The following is a 13,889-nucleotide window of genomic DNA, read 5'->3' as shown; positions in this document are numbered from 1 at the left end:
TTAGTACATAATAGGGCATGGAAGTAGAGACCCAGAGGAATTTCTGCCCTTTGCATATGGGTGCTGCTGGGAGTTCCCTGTCATTTTTAAATGCAGCCTGACTCTGCAGACTGCATTTAAATGGAAATGGTATCCAAATAAGACTTTGGTGCTGTGAGCACGCTAAAAGTGATGATCAATCTTATTTTCACATATTAGGTATCCCAAGGGTCTCCCCTAGTTGTCCCTGGTGTTGGGGTCATGTAACTATAAGCAAGATCCCTATAAAATATGTTTTATAAACCCTGGTGAGGGGAAAAAATGCTCATTTCATTTTCCCCCCACTGTAGATGCTCCATAGGATAACATTGCAATATTTTTTATTGTAAATATAAGAGGGGAAAGTGTAGACAGGTCATACAAGGCCTTAAAAGATGTGTTTTGATAAATCCAGCAATTTGCCATTGGTGAATTTATCATAACTTGTACAGAAAATACGTTTTAAGGCTTTTCTTTCTGTAAGCAAAAATTCAGCCTTCTGAAGGTCCCCTCCGATTGGTCAGTGCTAACAGGATTAGCAGAGCTGCTTGATTAAGTGATATGTGGCTGTCCTAGTGGCAGGCAGCTCTGGGGCTACACAGGAATGCCAGAGCAGGGGGAGGGGTAATAAAACATACAGCCTCAAAGGAGAACAAGACAGGCAGGGAATGCCAGATCATCTACCACCCACCTTCCAGACCCCTCAGCCAGTTACCAGGCTTAAGGAAGGAATTTGGAGATGTTAGAAGGAGGACAGCTATGTAAATGAGCCACAGTGGGGGTTGGTTTAGTCAGCTATGTGTGCTCTGCTGACATTTCAGGCATCATGGATTTTCGAAGAATGGTCCTTTCTGGGACAGGAATATGCCACAATTTGGAGAAAGTGGTCATGCATCTTGGTGTCACCCTGCATTCAATTGTTCAGGGGTACTTCCCTTCCTGATGCCGAGGAGCTGGGAATAAATATGTGAGAGGTACATAGCCTCTCAGATCTGCTGCCTGAAAATACAAAAGGAAGAACTACTGCCCTGCTGGAATCTAGATCTGCACCCTTGGCCTTCACGTCTGAGTGAACTGCGCCTGCTGCACAATCTGGTACTACAGCCCTGGAGACGGAGCCTAGCTTCAAGGAGGGCTCAGGAGTGGACTCCCTGCAGCTACAGAATAACGTAGCTTCACTTGTGTTACCTCCAGCAAGAGTCCCCAGCCTGGAGTGCATCCAGTGGACATTTAAGGATCTGGCAAGGTTCATTGTGGAAATTGCGGTCCAACTTTCCAAGGACCATCTAGGAGATTCCTGACCCTTGTTTTTTTTTGGGGGACCCTTCAAACCTTCAAGGAGAACTTCAAGAAACACCTCCTGAAGTTTGGAGAAGTTTGGAGATCTTTAGTAAAGTTGGCACTTTGGCCCTCATTACAACCTCAGCGGTCTTTTAAAAAGACCGCTGAGGCTGCGGGAGACAGAATACCGCCAGTCCTTGCGGTATTTCTGGCTCCCTATTATGACTTTTCCGCTGGGCCAGTGGACGGTAACAGTGATACCGACCTCTGGCCCAGCAGAAAAGTCACATCAACTTTGCTGCAGGCTCGTGATAGATCCGGCGGTAATGCTAATGTGCAGTAGGTGCAGTAGCACCCGTCGCGCATTTCACTGTGAAATGCGCAACGGGGCTATGCCTGGGGGCCCTGCGCATGGGCAGTGCAGGGGCCGCCGGGGGCACCCCAGGGGCACCCCAAGTCTCCCTTACCACCAGCCTTTCCATGGCGGTGTTTACTGCTGTGGCCAGGCTGGCGGTCGGGGACTCACAATACCCTGAGGATTATGACCGCCAGGAGAAAGCCTGGCGGTATAGTGGAGGGGCCGGCGGTATGATCGTGGCTATTGCGCCATAGTCATAATAGCTGGTGGAATACCGCCAGCCTGTTGGCGGTGTTATCGCCAGCTTAGCGCCGGCCGCCAGGGTCGTAATGAGGCCCTTTGTGTTTCTAAGCACTAGAAAATGTTTATTCTTTAAAAATACATATCTCTGGTTCCCTACATTGGGTTTTTGTTGTTTTGGTGTCTATTCACTCATAAAAAAATAAAACTTATTTTTATAAATTGGTGTGGGATTTTTATTGTGTGTCTCTCTTATTTACTGTCTTGGTGTTTTTGAATGCTTTACACTCTTGTTTCCTAAGTTAGGCAAGCCTGGTCAGTTACAGCTACCAGAGGTTAAGTAAGGGGCTAATTTACTGAGACCTTTACTGAGCCTATATTGTTGCCAGGGGTAGGTTCATACTTACCACTATCAATAACCCACTTTCAAACAGGTATCCACACTACATTAGCTATAACTTGTACCTTCTCCATGCACTGTTTATACTGTTTTATATTATCTCACTTATAGCATGTAAATAATAGTATTTACAAGAACAGCCATGATATCACAAATCAAATCTATTGTGAAAACAGAGCACATGGGAGAGAGGTAAGTTATAGTTAATGTAGTGTAGCTAACGATATTAAATACACTGGGGGTGATTCTAAGTCCGGCGGGCGGCGGAGGCCGCCCGCCAGACTTCCCCCACCAAAATACCGCTCTGCGGTCGAAAGACCGCTGAGGGTATTTTGGGATTTGCCCTGGGCTGGCGGGTGGCCGCCAAAAGGCCGCCCGCCAGCCCAGGGCAAATCAACCTTCCCATGAGGACGCCGGCTCAGAATTGAGCCGGCGTAGTGGGAAGGTGCGACGGGTGCAGTGGCACCCGTCGCGTATTTTAGTGTCTGCAAAGCAGACACTGAAATACTTTGTGGGGCCCTCTTACGGGGGCCCCGCGGCACCCCCTACCGCCATCCTGTTCCTGGAGGGAGACCCGCCAGGAACAGGATGGCGGTAGGGGGTGTCAGAATCCCCATGGCAGCGGAGCGCGCTCCGCCGCCATGGAGGATTCTGCAGGGCAGCGGGAAACCGGCCGGAGACCGCCGGTTTCCCGCATCTGACCGCGGCCGAACCGCCGCGGTCAGAATGCCCTGCGGGGCACCGCCGGTCTGTCGGCGGTGCTCCCGCCGACCCTGGCCCCGGCGGTCTCTGACCGCCGGGGTCAGAATGACCCCCACTGTGTCTATAGGTGCGCAAGTTATAATAATTTGAAGGTTTTGCATAAATCCTAAATTAAAGGTATGTTCAGAATTGCATGTTTTTCTGTACTTTTGTTTGTAGTTAAAGAATAAAGTTATATTAATTTAAAAGTGGTGTGCAAATTATAAACTTAACGTACCACTATAATTTCAGAATTTCTGATTTTAGTGTATTTTAGGTTTGATTTCTACAGAAATAATAAAGACATTTTTACTAATTATAACAAAGGTTTAATATTTTTTTTTCCCATTGAATTTCAATGTTTTTTTTAATTTTTTATAAAAACGTTTTTGAAATCGTAGAGTTTACTGTGGTTGAGTGGAGTGTCATTACGTGTAGTGTGGTACAGTAGAGTGGAGGAGAGTGTCGTAAAGTATACTGTCATAGAGTATAGTGCCGTAGAGTGTCACGGAATGGAGTGGAGTGGAGTGTGGTACAGTAGAGTAGTGTACAGTGAAATAGGATACAGTAGAGTGATGTAGAGTGGAGTGGCGTAGAGTGGAGTGGCATAGAGAAGGATAGCATACAGTGGAGTTGTAAAGTCTGTAGTGGTGTAGTGTGGTAGAGTGTAATAGTGTACAGTGGAATAGCATAGAGTACAGTAGCATAGAGTGGAGCGGCTTACAGTGGAGGGAGGTACAGTGTAGCGGCATATAGTACAATATTATAAGTGGAGTGTTGTAGAGTGGAGTGGTTGCTTATGATAGAATAGCATATACTGGACTGTCGTACATTAAAGTATTAGAGAGTGGAGTGCAGTAGAGTGCAGTAGAGTGGAAAAGCATTACTGGTGTACAGTGTAGTGACAGAATGAAGATGTATCTATATATATCCATATATGCATATATATATATAAATGTGTATATATATATATATATATATATATATATATTTATATAAAACCTAGTGACAGTCACAAGTTATAGTTACCTTAGGGCGTGAGTTATAGTTACTTGAAAAAACTCTAACAATAACTGCTGAATTTCTATGGTTTTGTAGGAGTAAATTCAGAACCTAACTATAATGGCCCTGTAACCTTTGTTTCTTTCAGTGAATATATATGAATATATATATTCAATTAGCATACAATAGAGTGAATAGAGTGATGTGTAATTTGATAGTGTACAGTGTAGTAGTGTAGAATGCAGTGGCATAGAGTGGAGTGGCAAGGAATGGGGTGATGTACAGTGTAATAGCATACAGTGGATTGAGTGACATACAGTGGAGTGCTGTATACTGGAGTGACATAGAGTTGAGTGGCCTAGAGTGGAGTGGAAGAGAGTGGTGTTGCATAGAGTAGAGTGGGGTAGAATATAGTGGCATAGAGTGTAGTTGCATACAGAAGAACAGGATGCAGTGGAGTGGCATAGTGTGGTGGAGTGTAATAGTGTATAGTGGTGTAGCATAGAGTGAAGTTGCATAGAGAACAGCAGCATAGAGTGGAGTAGCATACAGTGGAATGGCATAGAGAGAAGTAACATTGGTTGTTACTGGTGTACAGTATAGTGACAGAATGGAGTGGCATATAATGGAATAGCATCCATCACAGTGGAGTATAATGGAGTGCCGTTTACTAGAGTAGAGTAGAGTAGAGTTGTGTAGAGTGGAGTGGCATACAATAGAATGACATACAGTGTAATGCCATAAATTAGAGTAGCATAAGGTGGAGTGACATGGACTTACAGTACAGTTGAATAGACTGCTGGTGAGCAGCACACAGTGGAATAGCACTCAGTGAAGTGGTGTAAACTGCCGTGGCATACACTGCAGTGTGTTAAAGTGGACTAAGGTAAGTTGGAATAGCATAGAGTAGAGTTGGATTGAGTAGAGTCGTTTACAGTGGAGGGCTGTAGAGTGGAGTAGCATAGAGTGGAGTGAGGCACACTGCCGTGACATACAGTGGACTAGAGTGGAGTGGTGTACAGAGGAGACGTAAGAAGTGGAATTCTTTAGACCTGAGTAGCATAGAGTGGAGTGCCGTGAGTGCCGTGGAGTGGAATAGCGCAGAGTGATGTGGTGTACAGAGGAATAGCTTAGAGTAGAGAAGTGTAGATTGAAGTGAGGTACAGTGTACTGGCATACAATGGACTAGCTTAGACTAGAATAGCATAGAGTGGAGTGTCATAATGTGGAATACCATAGTGGGTAATGCTGTATGGTGGAGCAGTAAGAGTGTCATGGGGTAGGTAGTATTGGCATACAGTGGAGTATTGCACAGTAAAGTGGTATACAGTGGAATATTGTTTACTGTTACGAGCGTACAGTATATACGGTTTTAGAGTGCAATGGCATATAGTGGAACAGCTTACAATGGAATGGTAGACAGTAGAATAGAGTAGAATGTATTAGGGTAGAGTGGATTAGTGTAGAGTAGAGTAGCATCTAGGGATCATCCTAGATGCAAGCTCAACATGACAGCTCAAGTCAATACAGTGTGCACCTCATGCTTTTACATCTTATGCATCCTGCAATAGATCTTCAAACGGTTTCTTCAAAACACCAGACAACAGTCACACAAGCACTCATAACCAGCAGGATGGAGTAAGGCAGCACTCTCAATGCCGGAATCCTATACAGACTCCAGACCATCTAGAATACCATTGCAAACCACACAAACATCATACCACAACTAAGGAAGCTTCACTGGCTCCCCATTCACAACCACTACCAATTCAAACTTCTCAGGCACACATACAAAGCCCTTTACAACACAGAACTAGAATACCTGATCAGCCGTACACACTTTCACCAGACACCAATGCTCTGCCTCACTTGCACATCCTCCCCTCAGTAAAAACAAAACTGGAGGTTGCTCATTTGCCTACATTGCACCCAAAGCATGGAACAACCTCCCTCAACACATCAGAGCCTCCTTCTCACTTCTTGAGTTCCAAAAGAAGCTGATGACCTGGCTCTTTGTATAAGCACCTTGGAGACCACATTCCTACATACCTGCCCAAGCACCTGGATACCCTCTAAGGGGATTAGTTCACTCTACAAATCGACATAACACAACATTAATAGGTGCACAAATGTATTTATAATTTTTTAATATATTTTTACAGCAGTTTAGGGAGAGCTGCACATTTGTGTCAGAAGCTTTTTTAAGTAGCATAGTATTTTGTAGGTATTACCAAGGTACTTCTCAGACTTTTAACTGAAGATTCAAATGGGTTAAAAATGGAAAATAAACAGTCGTATACTGAGGGGCCTATTTAGCAAAGAGTTGCACTGTTCTTGCACCGCCGTCTCAAGCACTGCTGAACAGGGCACCGCAGCCTCAAGCACCGCTGAGCAGGGCTCCGCCCTCTCGAGCACTGCTGAGCAGGGCACCGCCGCCTCAAGCATCGCTGAACAGGGCACCGCCGCCTCAATCAACGCTGGCCCATGAGCGCCAAAGGCACTGACGCTACTGAGTCCGTCACGGGCAGAATGAAACACTCTGGGCACTATGCCCCCTCCAGAACCAGTGGAGAGATCCATCCACTACCTCTGTCCTTAGCAGGATGAAGCACTCTGGGCACAAGCCCCCCCCCCAGAACCAGTGGAGAGATACATCCACTACCTCTGTCCTTAGCAGGATGAAGCACTCTGGGCACAATGCCCCCTCCAGAACAAGTGGAGAGATTCATCCACTACCTCTGTCCTTAGCAGGATGAAGCACTCTGGGCACAAGGCCCCCTCCAGAACCAGTGGAGACTGTTATCCACTTGAGAGACTGTGGCTTTGCACTCCCCAGGATGGAACACTGGGCAGACCACCCACTGTAGAGACTTGACAGACTGTGGCTTTGCACTCCCCAGGATGGAACAGTGGGCAGACCACCCACTGTAGAGACTTGGGAGACTGTGGCTTTGCACTCCCCAGGATGGAACAGTGGGCAAACCACCCACTGTATAGACTTGAGACACTGTGGGTTTGCACTCCCCAGGATGTAACAGTGGCATGTTGCCCCCTCGTGGATTTGGCGTCGTGCACTCAGCTGGCTGAGGTGCCCCCCCTTTCCCTCCCCCTGAGGTGCCTGTTTAATTGCTGTCTGATGCCCCTGCAGCGTTCTCTCCATCATGGTCGGGGATCTTGTGTGGGCCTCGCCCATACCGTGTGGGCCCAGTGTTCCACGGACTTAATTGGAGCACTACCTGGACTACTATGCTTGGTATATATTTTGTAAAGGGTATATATATATATATTTTTGCCTACTTGATTTGAATATATTACAATGGTTACACTCATTTTCTATTGTCTTTGCATTCTTCCAGGAGGGTTGGGGGGTGTTACTGTGATGTATCAATATGCATTAGTGTGTGTGTTGTAGTGGGTGAGGTTGGGGGTGGGGGTGTTGCGTGTGTATGTCCCTGTTTTTTCCCTCCCCCCTCCCCTGTGTCGTAGGTGCAGTACTCACTGTGGTCTTCGCCGGCGGCGTTCGTGCTCCTAGTAGAGGAGAAGGAAGACTATCGCAGGTAGAATTTGGAGTTCCGGGTCCATGGTGTCCTCGTTCCTCGTGGGGTGTGTAGAGGTGAGCGTTTTCCCTTCGAAATTCCTGTTTCCGCCGTGTTTTTATCCGCGGTGAATCCGTCCCGGAAAAGGTGGCGGATTGGCCTGTCATTATAGTGTGGGCGGTACATTGTCTTCCGCCTGTCTGTTGGCGGTGACCGCCGCGCTGTTTGTTTGTACCGCTGTGGCGGTCGGAGTGTTAAAGTGGCTGTCTTTGTTGGCGGTTTCCGCCACGGTCGTAATTGCAAAACTTTTACCGCCGGCCTGTTGGCGGTCTTACCGCAGCTTTAATACCGCCCGCCAGGGTTGTAATGACCACCCAAGTCCCTCAGAGATGGTGGGTGATTATATTAATTTTAAAGTTTGCACACAGATGGTGTGACTATAGTCATTTTCAAGGCGTAACAGAGATGGTGTGTGATTACAGTCATTTTCAAGTCCCAACAGAGATGGTGTGTGATTATAGTAATTTTCAAGTCCTCACAAATGTGATGTTTGATTATTGTCATTTTAGAGTCCCTGCAGAAATGGTGTGTGGTTATAGTCAGGCTCAAGTCCCCACAGAGATAGTATGTGATTATACTAAAATTCAAGTCCCCACAGAGATAATGTGTGATGATAGTTATGTTGAAGTCACATGAGATAGTGTGCAATTAAAATGATAGTGTGTGGTTATAGTCATTCTCAAATCTCCACAGAGGTGGTGTGTGATTACAGTTATGTTCAAGTCCCCAAAGAGATGGTGTGTGATTATAGTAATTTTCAAGCCCCCACAGAGATGGTGTGTGAATATAATGTTCCGACTCCCTAAGGATAGTGCCTGTTTATAGCCATGCCTAGATCCTTACATATATAGTGTTCGGTTATAATCATGTTCCGGTCCACTTAGAGATTTTGTAGAATGATAGTCATGCTGATATTCATGCAGAAATAGTGTACTATTACAGTGATTTCCAGGTCCACATATAACAAGCTTAATTTTATTCACTCCTAAGTCCCCATAGAGATAATGTGTGATTATATTCAAGTTCAAGTCCCCCCTGAGATAGTGTTTGATTATAGATGTGGTGTCACTTCTATTCGGATATAAGTGAGTTCACAGTTGTGTTTAAGTCCCCAAGTAGAGAGTGTTATGATAGTAATTTTCAAGTTCCTGGATACATGTATTATAATAGTCATGCTCAGGTCCCTGCAGAGATAGCATGTTATTATACTGATGTACAGGTCTCTGCATAGATAGGGTTTGATTTTAATTATGCTCAAATCCTGTAGAGATTTACTGCAATAACAGTGAAGCTCGTGTCCCCAGAGAGATAGTGTGTGATAATCAGGATGCCCCATTCCTAAAGCGATAGCAATGATATACCTGCAGAGAAAGTGTGTGATGGTGTAAAGTTCAAGTCCCTGAAGAGATAGTCTTTTATGGTAGGCATTTTGATGTCCCTGCAGTGATAGTGTATGATAATAGTCATGTTCCACTCAATACAAAGGTAATATGGGATTATATGTATGCCTAGGTCCCCACAGAGATAGTTTGTGATTATAGGCATTCCCAGGCCCCCACAGTCATAGAGTGTGATGACACACACATTCAAATTCCTCAAATGTTAGTGTGTGATATTCATGTCCAGGTCCCCACATAGCTAGTGTGTAATTATAGGGTTGACCAGGTGTCTATAGAGATGGTGTAGGTTTATAGTGTTACCACGGTCTGAATAGAGAAAACTTGTGTTAACAGTCATGGTCACTTCCCCAGCAAGATAGCGTGTGATTGATTACACTGACCCCCAGATCCGACAGAGATAGTTTGTGATTATTGTCATGTTCACATCCCCACCGATATAGTGTGTGAGTATAGTCCTATTCAAATCTCCACAGTAATGTGTGCTATTATAGCTATATTGAAGACCCCACACAGACAATATTCATCTGGTGGTTTAGTAGACTGATGTAGCTCCTTGAGGGATCTGTGCTTGACCTCCCAATCATGTTTGAATTATTGTACTTCTACTCAGCAAATCAACCTACCAAAGTTGATAAAGTGAGTACCATTGACTTGATTAAAAATAAACATCTGTTATTCAGCACCAAAATACCTCCAGGAATTAATTGCATTTTACATATACACAAGAGATGATGTTATAATAGTGGTATTCAAGCACCCACAGGAGCTAGACTGAAATGATCCCATTGATCTAATAAACCCACTTCAAATGCAACACTAACTGATTTAAGCTATGGCCATCAGGAAGGCCCACACTTCTGAAAAAAGTCTAAAGTCAGTTATGCTTAACTTGGCAGAGGTTAAAAGTCATCTTTTTGCCCTGTTCACTCCAATGTTTGTTGCTGATGGTATTAGGGTACCCTTCCAATTGGCCTGACAGATCCTGTAAGTCCCTATTATATAATAGGGCAAGCAGGTACAATATGCCTACAGGTACCTAGTATATGATAGGTCATGGAGATTAGATACCCAGCAGAATTTATGCACTTGAATGTGTGCACTGCTTTGTGCTTTCTATCCTTTTAAATGCAGAACTGCATGCAGCCTGTCTTTACAAGTTAAATTCTTACCATTTGCATGACATCTCTTATACGTCCCTAGTAGATAATAGGGCAAAGGGGTGCCACTACCTATAAGCCCTTAGTACATAATAGGGCATGGAAGTAGAGACCCAGAGGAATTTCTGCCCTTTGCATATGGGTGCTGCTGGGAGTTCCCTGTCATTTTTAAATGCAGCCTGACTCTGCAGACTGCATTTAAATGGAAATGGTATCCAAATAAGACTTTGGTGCTGTGAGCACGCTAAAAGTGATGATCAATCTTATTTTCACATATTAGGTATCCCAAGGGTCTCCCCTAGTTGTCCCTGGTGTTGGGGTCATGTAACTATAAGCAAGATCCCTATAAAATATGTTTTATAAACCCTGGTGAGGGGAAAAAATGCTCATTTCATTTTCCCCCCACTGTAGATGCTCCATAGGATAACATTGCAATATTTTTTATTGTAAATATAAGAGGGGAAAGTGTAGAGAGGTCATACAAGGCCTTAAAAGATGTGTTTTGATAAATCCAGCAATTTGCCATTGGTGAATTTATCATAACTTGTACAGAAAATACGTTTTAAGGCTTTTCTTTCTGTAAGCAAAAATTCAGCCTTCTGAAGGTCCCCTCCGATTGGTCAGTGCTAACAGGATTAGCAGAGCTGCTTGATTAAGTGATATGTGGCTGTCCTAGTGGCAGGCAGCTCTGGGGCTACACAGGAATGCCAGAGCAGGGGGAGGGGTAATAAAACATACAGCCTCAAAGGAGAACAAGACAGGCAGGGAATGCCAGATCATCTACCACCCACCTTCCAGACCCCTCAGCCAGTTACCAGGCTTAAGGAAGGAATTTGGAGATGTTAGAAGGAGGACAGCTATGTAAATGAGCCATAGTGGGGGTTGGTTTAGTCAGCTATGTGTGCTCTGCTGACATTTCAGGCATCATGGATTTTCGAAGAATGGTCCTTTCTGGGACAGGAATATGCCACAATTTGGAGAAAGTGGTCATGCATCTTGGTGTCACCCTGCATTCAATTGTTCAGGGGTACTTCCCTTCCTGATGCCGAGGAGCTGGGAATAAATATGTGAGAGGTACATAGCCTCTCAGATCTGCTGCCTGAAAATACAAAAGGAAGAACTACTGCCCTGCTGGAATCTAGATCTGCACCCTTGGCCTTCACGTCTGAGTGAACTGCGCCTGCTGCACAATCTGGTACTACAGCCCTGGAGACGGAGCCTAGCTTCAAGGAGGGCTCAGGAGTGGACTCCCTGCAGCTACAGAATAACGTAGCTTCACTTGTGTTACCTCCAGCAAGAGTCCCCAGCCTGGAGTGCATCCAGTGGACATTTAAGGATCTGGCAAGGTTCATTGTGGAAATTGCGGTCCAACTTTCCAAGGACCATCTAGGAGATTCCTGACCCTTGTTTTTTTTTTGGGGACCCTTCAAACCTTCAAGGAGAACTTCAAGAAACACCTCCTGAAGTTTGGAGAAGTTTGGAGATCTTTAGTAAAGTTGGCACTTTGGCCCTCATTACAACCTCAGCGGTCTTTTAAAAAGACCGCTGAGGCTGCGGGAGACAGAATACCGCCAGTCCTTGCGGTATTTCTGGCTCCCTATTATGACTTTTCCGCTGGGCCAGTGGACGGTAACAGTGATACCGACCTCTGGCCCAGCAGAAAAGTCACATCAACTTTGCTGCAGGCTCGTGATAGATCCGGCGGTAATGCTGATGTGCAGTAGGTGCAGTAGCACCCGTCGCGCATTTCACTGTGAAATGCGCAACGGGGCTATGCCTGGGGGCCCTGCGCATGGGCAGTGCAGGGGCCGCCGGGGGCACCCCAGGGGCACCCCAAGTCTCCCTTACCACCAGCCTTTCCATGGCGGTGTTTACTGCTGTGGCCAGGCTGGCGGTCGGGGACTCACAATACCCTGAGGATTATGACCGCCAGGAGAAAGCCTGGCGGTATAGTGGAGGGGCCGGCGGTATGATCGTGGCTATTGCGCCATAGTCATAATAGCTGGTGGAATACCGCCAGCCTGTTGGCGGTGTTATCGCCAGCTTAGCGCCGGCCGCCAGGGTCGTAATGAGGCCCTTTGTGTTTCTAAGCACTAGAAAATGTTTATTCTTTAAAAATACATATCTCTGGTTCCCTACATTGGGTTTTTGTTGTTTTGGTGTCTATTCACTCATAAAAAAATAAAACTTATTTTTATAAATTGGTGTGGGATTTTTATTGTGTGTCTCTCTTATTTACTGTCTTGGTGTTTTTGAATGCTTTACACTCTTGTTTCCTAAGTTAGGCAAGCCTGGTCAGTTACAGCTACCAGAGGTTAAGTAAGGGGCTAATTTACTGAGACCTTTACTGAGCCTATATTGTTGCCAGGGGTAGGTTCATACTTACCACTATCAATAACCCACTTTCAAACAGGTATCCACACTACATTAGCTATAACTTGTACCTTCTCCATGCACTGTTTATACTGTTTTATATTATCTCACTTATAGCATGTAAATAATAGTATTTACAAGAACAGCCATGATATCACAAATCAAATCTATTGTGAAAACAGAGCACATGGGAGAGAGGTAAGTTATAGTTAATGTAGTGTAGCTAACGATATTAAATACACTGGGGGTGATTCTAAGTCCGGCGGGCGGCGGAGGCCGCCCGCCAGACTTCCCCCACCAAAATACCGCTCCGCGGTCGAAAGACCGCTGAGGGTATTTTGGGATTTGCCCTGGGCTGGCGGGTGGCCGCCAAAAGGCCGCCCGCCAGCCCAGGGCAAATCAACCTTCCCATGAGGACGCCGGCTCAGAATTGAGCCGGCGTAGTGGGAAGGTGCGACGGGTGCAGTGGCACCCGTCGCGTATTTTAGTGTCTGCAAAGCAGACACTGAAATACTTTGTGGGGCCCTCTTACGGGGGCCCCGCGGCACCCCCTACCGCCATCCTGTTCCTGGAGGGAGACCCGCCAGGAACAGGATGGCGGTAGGGGGTGTCAGAATCCCCATGGCAGCGGAGCGCGCTCCGCCGCCATGGAGGATTCTGCAGGGCAGCGGGAAACCGGCGGGAGACCGCCGGTTTCCCGCATCTGACCGCGGCCGAACCGCCGCGGTCAGAATGCCCTGCGGGGCACCGCCGGTCTGTCGGCGGTGCTCCCGCCGACCCAGAGACCGCCGGGGGTCAGAATGACCCCCACTGTGTCTATAGGTGCGCAAGTTATAATAATTTGAAGGTTTTGCATAAATCCTAAATTAAAGGTATGTTCAGAATTGCATGTTTTTCTGTACTTTTGTTTGTAGTTAAAGAATAAAGTTATATTAATTTAAAAGTGGTGTGCAAATTATAAACTTAACGTACCACTATAATTTCAGAATTTCTGATTTTAGTGTATTTTAGGTTTGATTTCTACAGAAATAATAAAGACATTTTTACTAATTATAACAAAGGTTTAATATTTTTTTTTTCCCATTGAATTTCAATGTTTTTTTTTATTTTTTATAAAAACGTTTTTGAAATCGTAGAGTTTACTGTGGTTGAGTGGAGTGTCATTACGTGTAGTGTGGTACAGTAGAGTGGAGGAGAGTGTCGTAAAGTATACTGTCATAGAGTATAGTGCCGTAGAGTGTCACGGAATGGAGTGGAGTGGAGTGTGGTACAGTAGAGTAGTGTACAGTGAAATAGGATACAGTAGAGTGATGTAGAGTGGAG

Source organism: Pleurodeles waltl, chromosome 1_2, assembly GCF_031143425.1.
Source record: "Pleurodeles waltl isolate 20211129_DDA chromosome 1_2, aPleWal1.hap1.20221129, whole genome shotgun sequence".
Taxonomy (NCBI): domain Eukaryota; kingdom Metazoa; phylum Chordata; class Amphibia; order Caudata; family Salamandridae; genus Pleurodeles; species Pleurodeles waltl.
Note: the sequence above shows the minus strand (reverse complement) of the source record.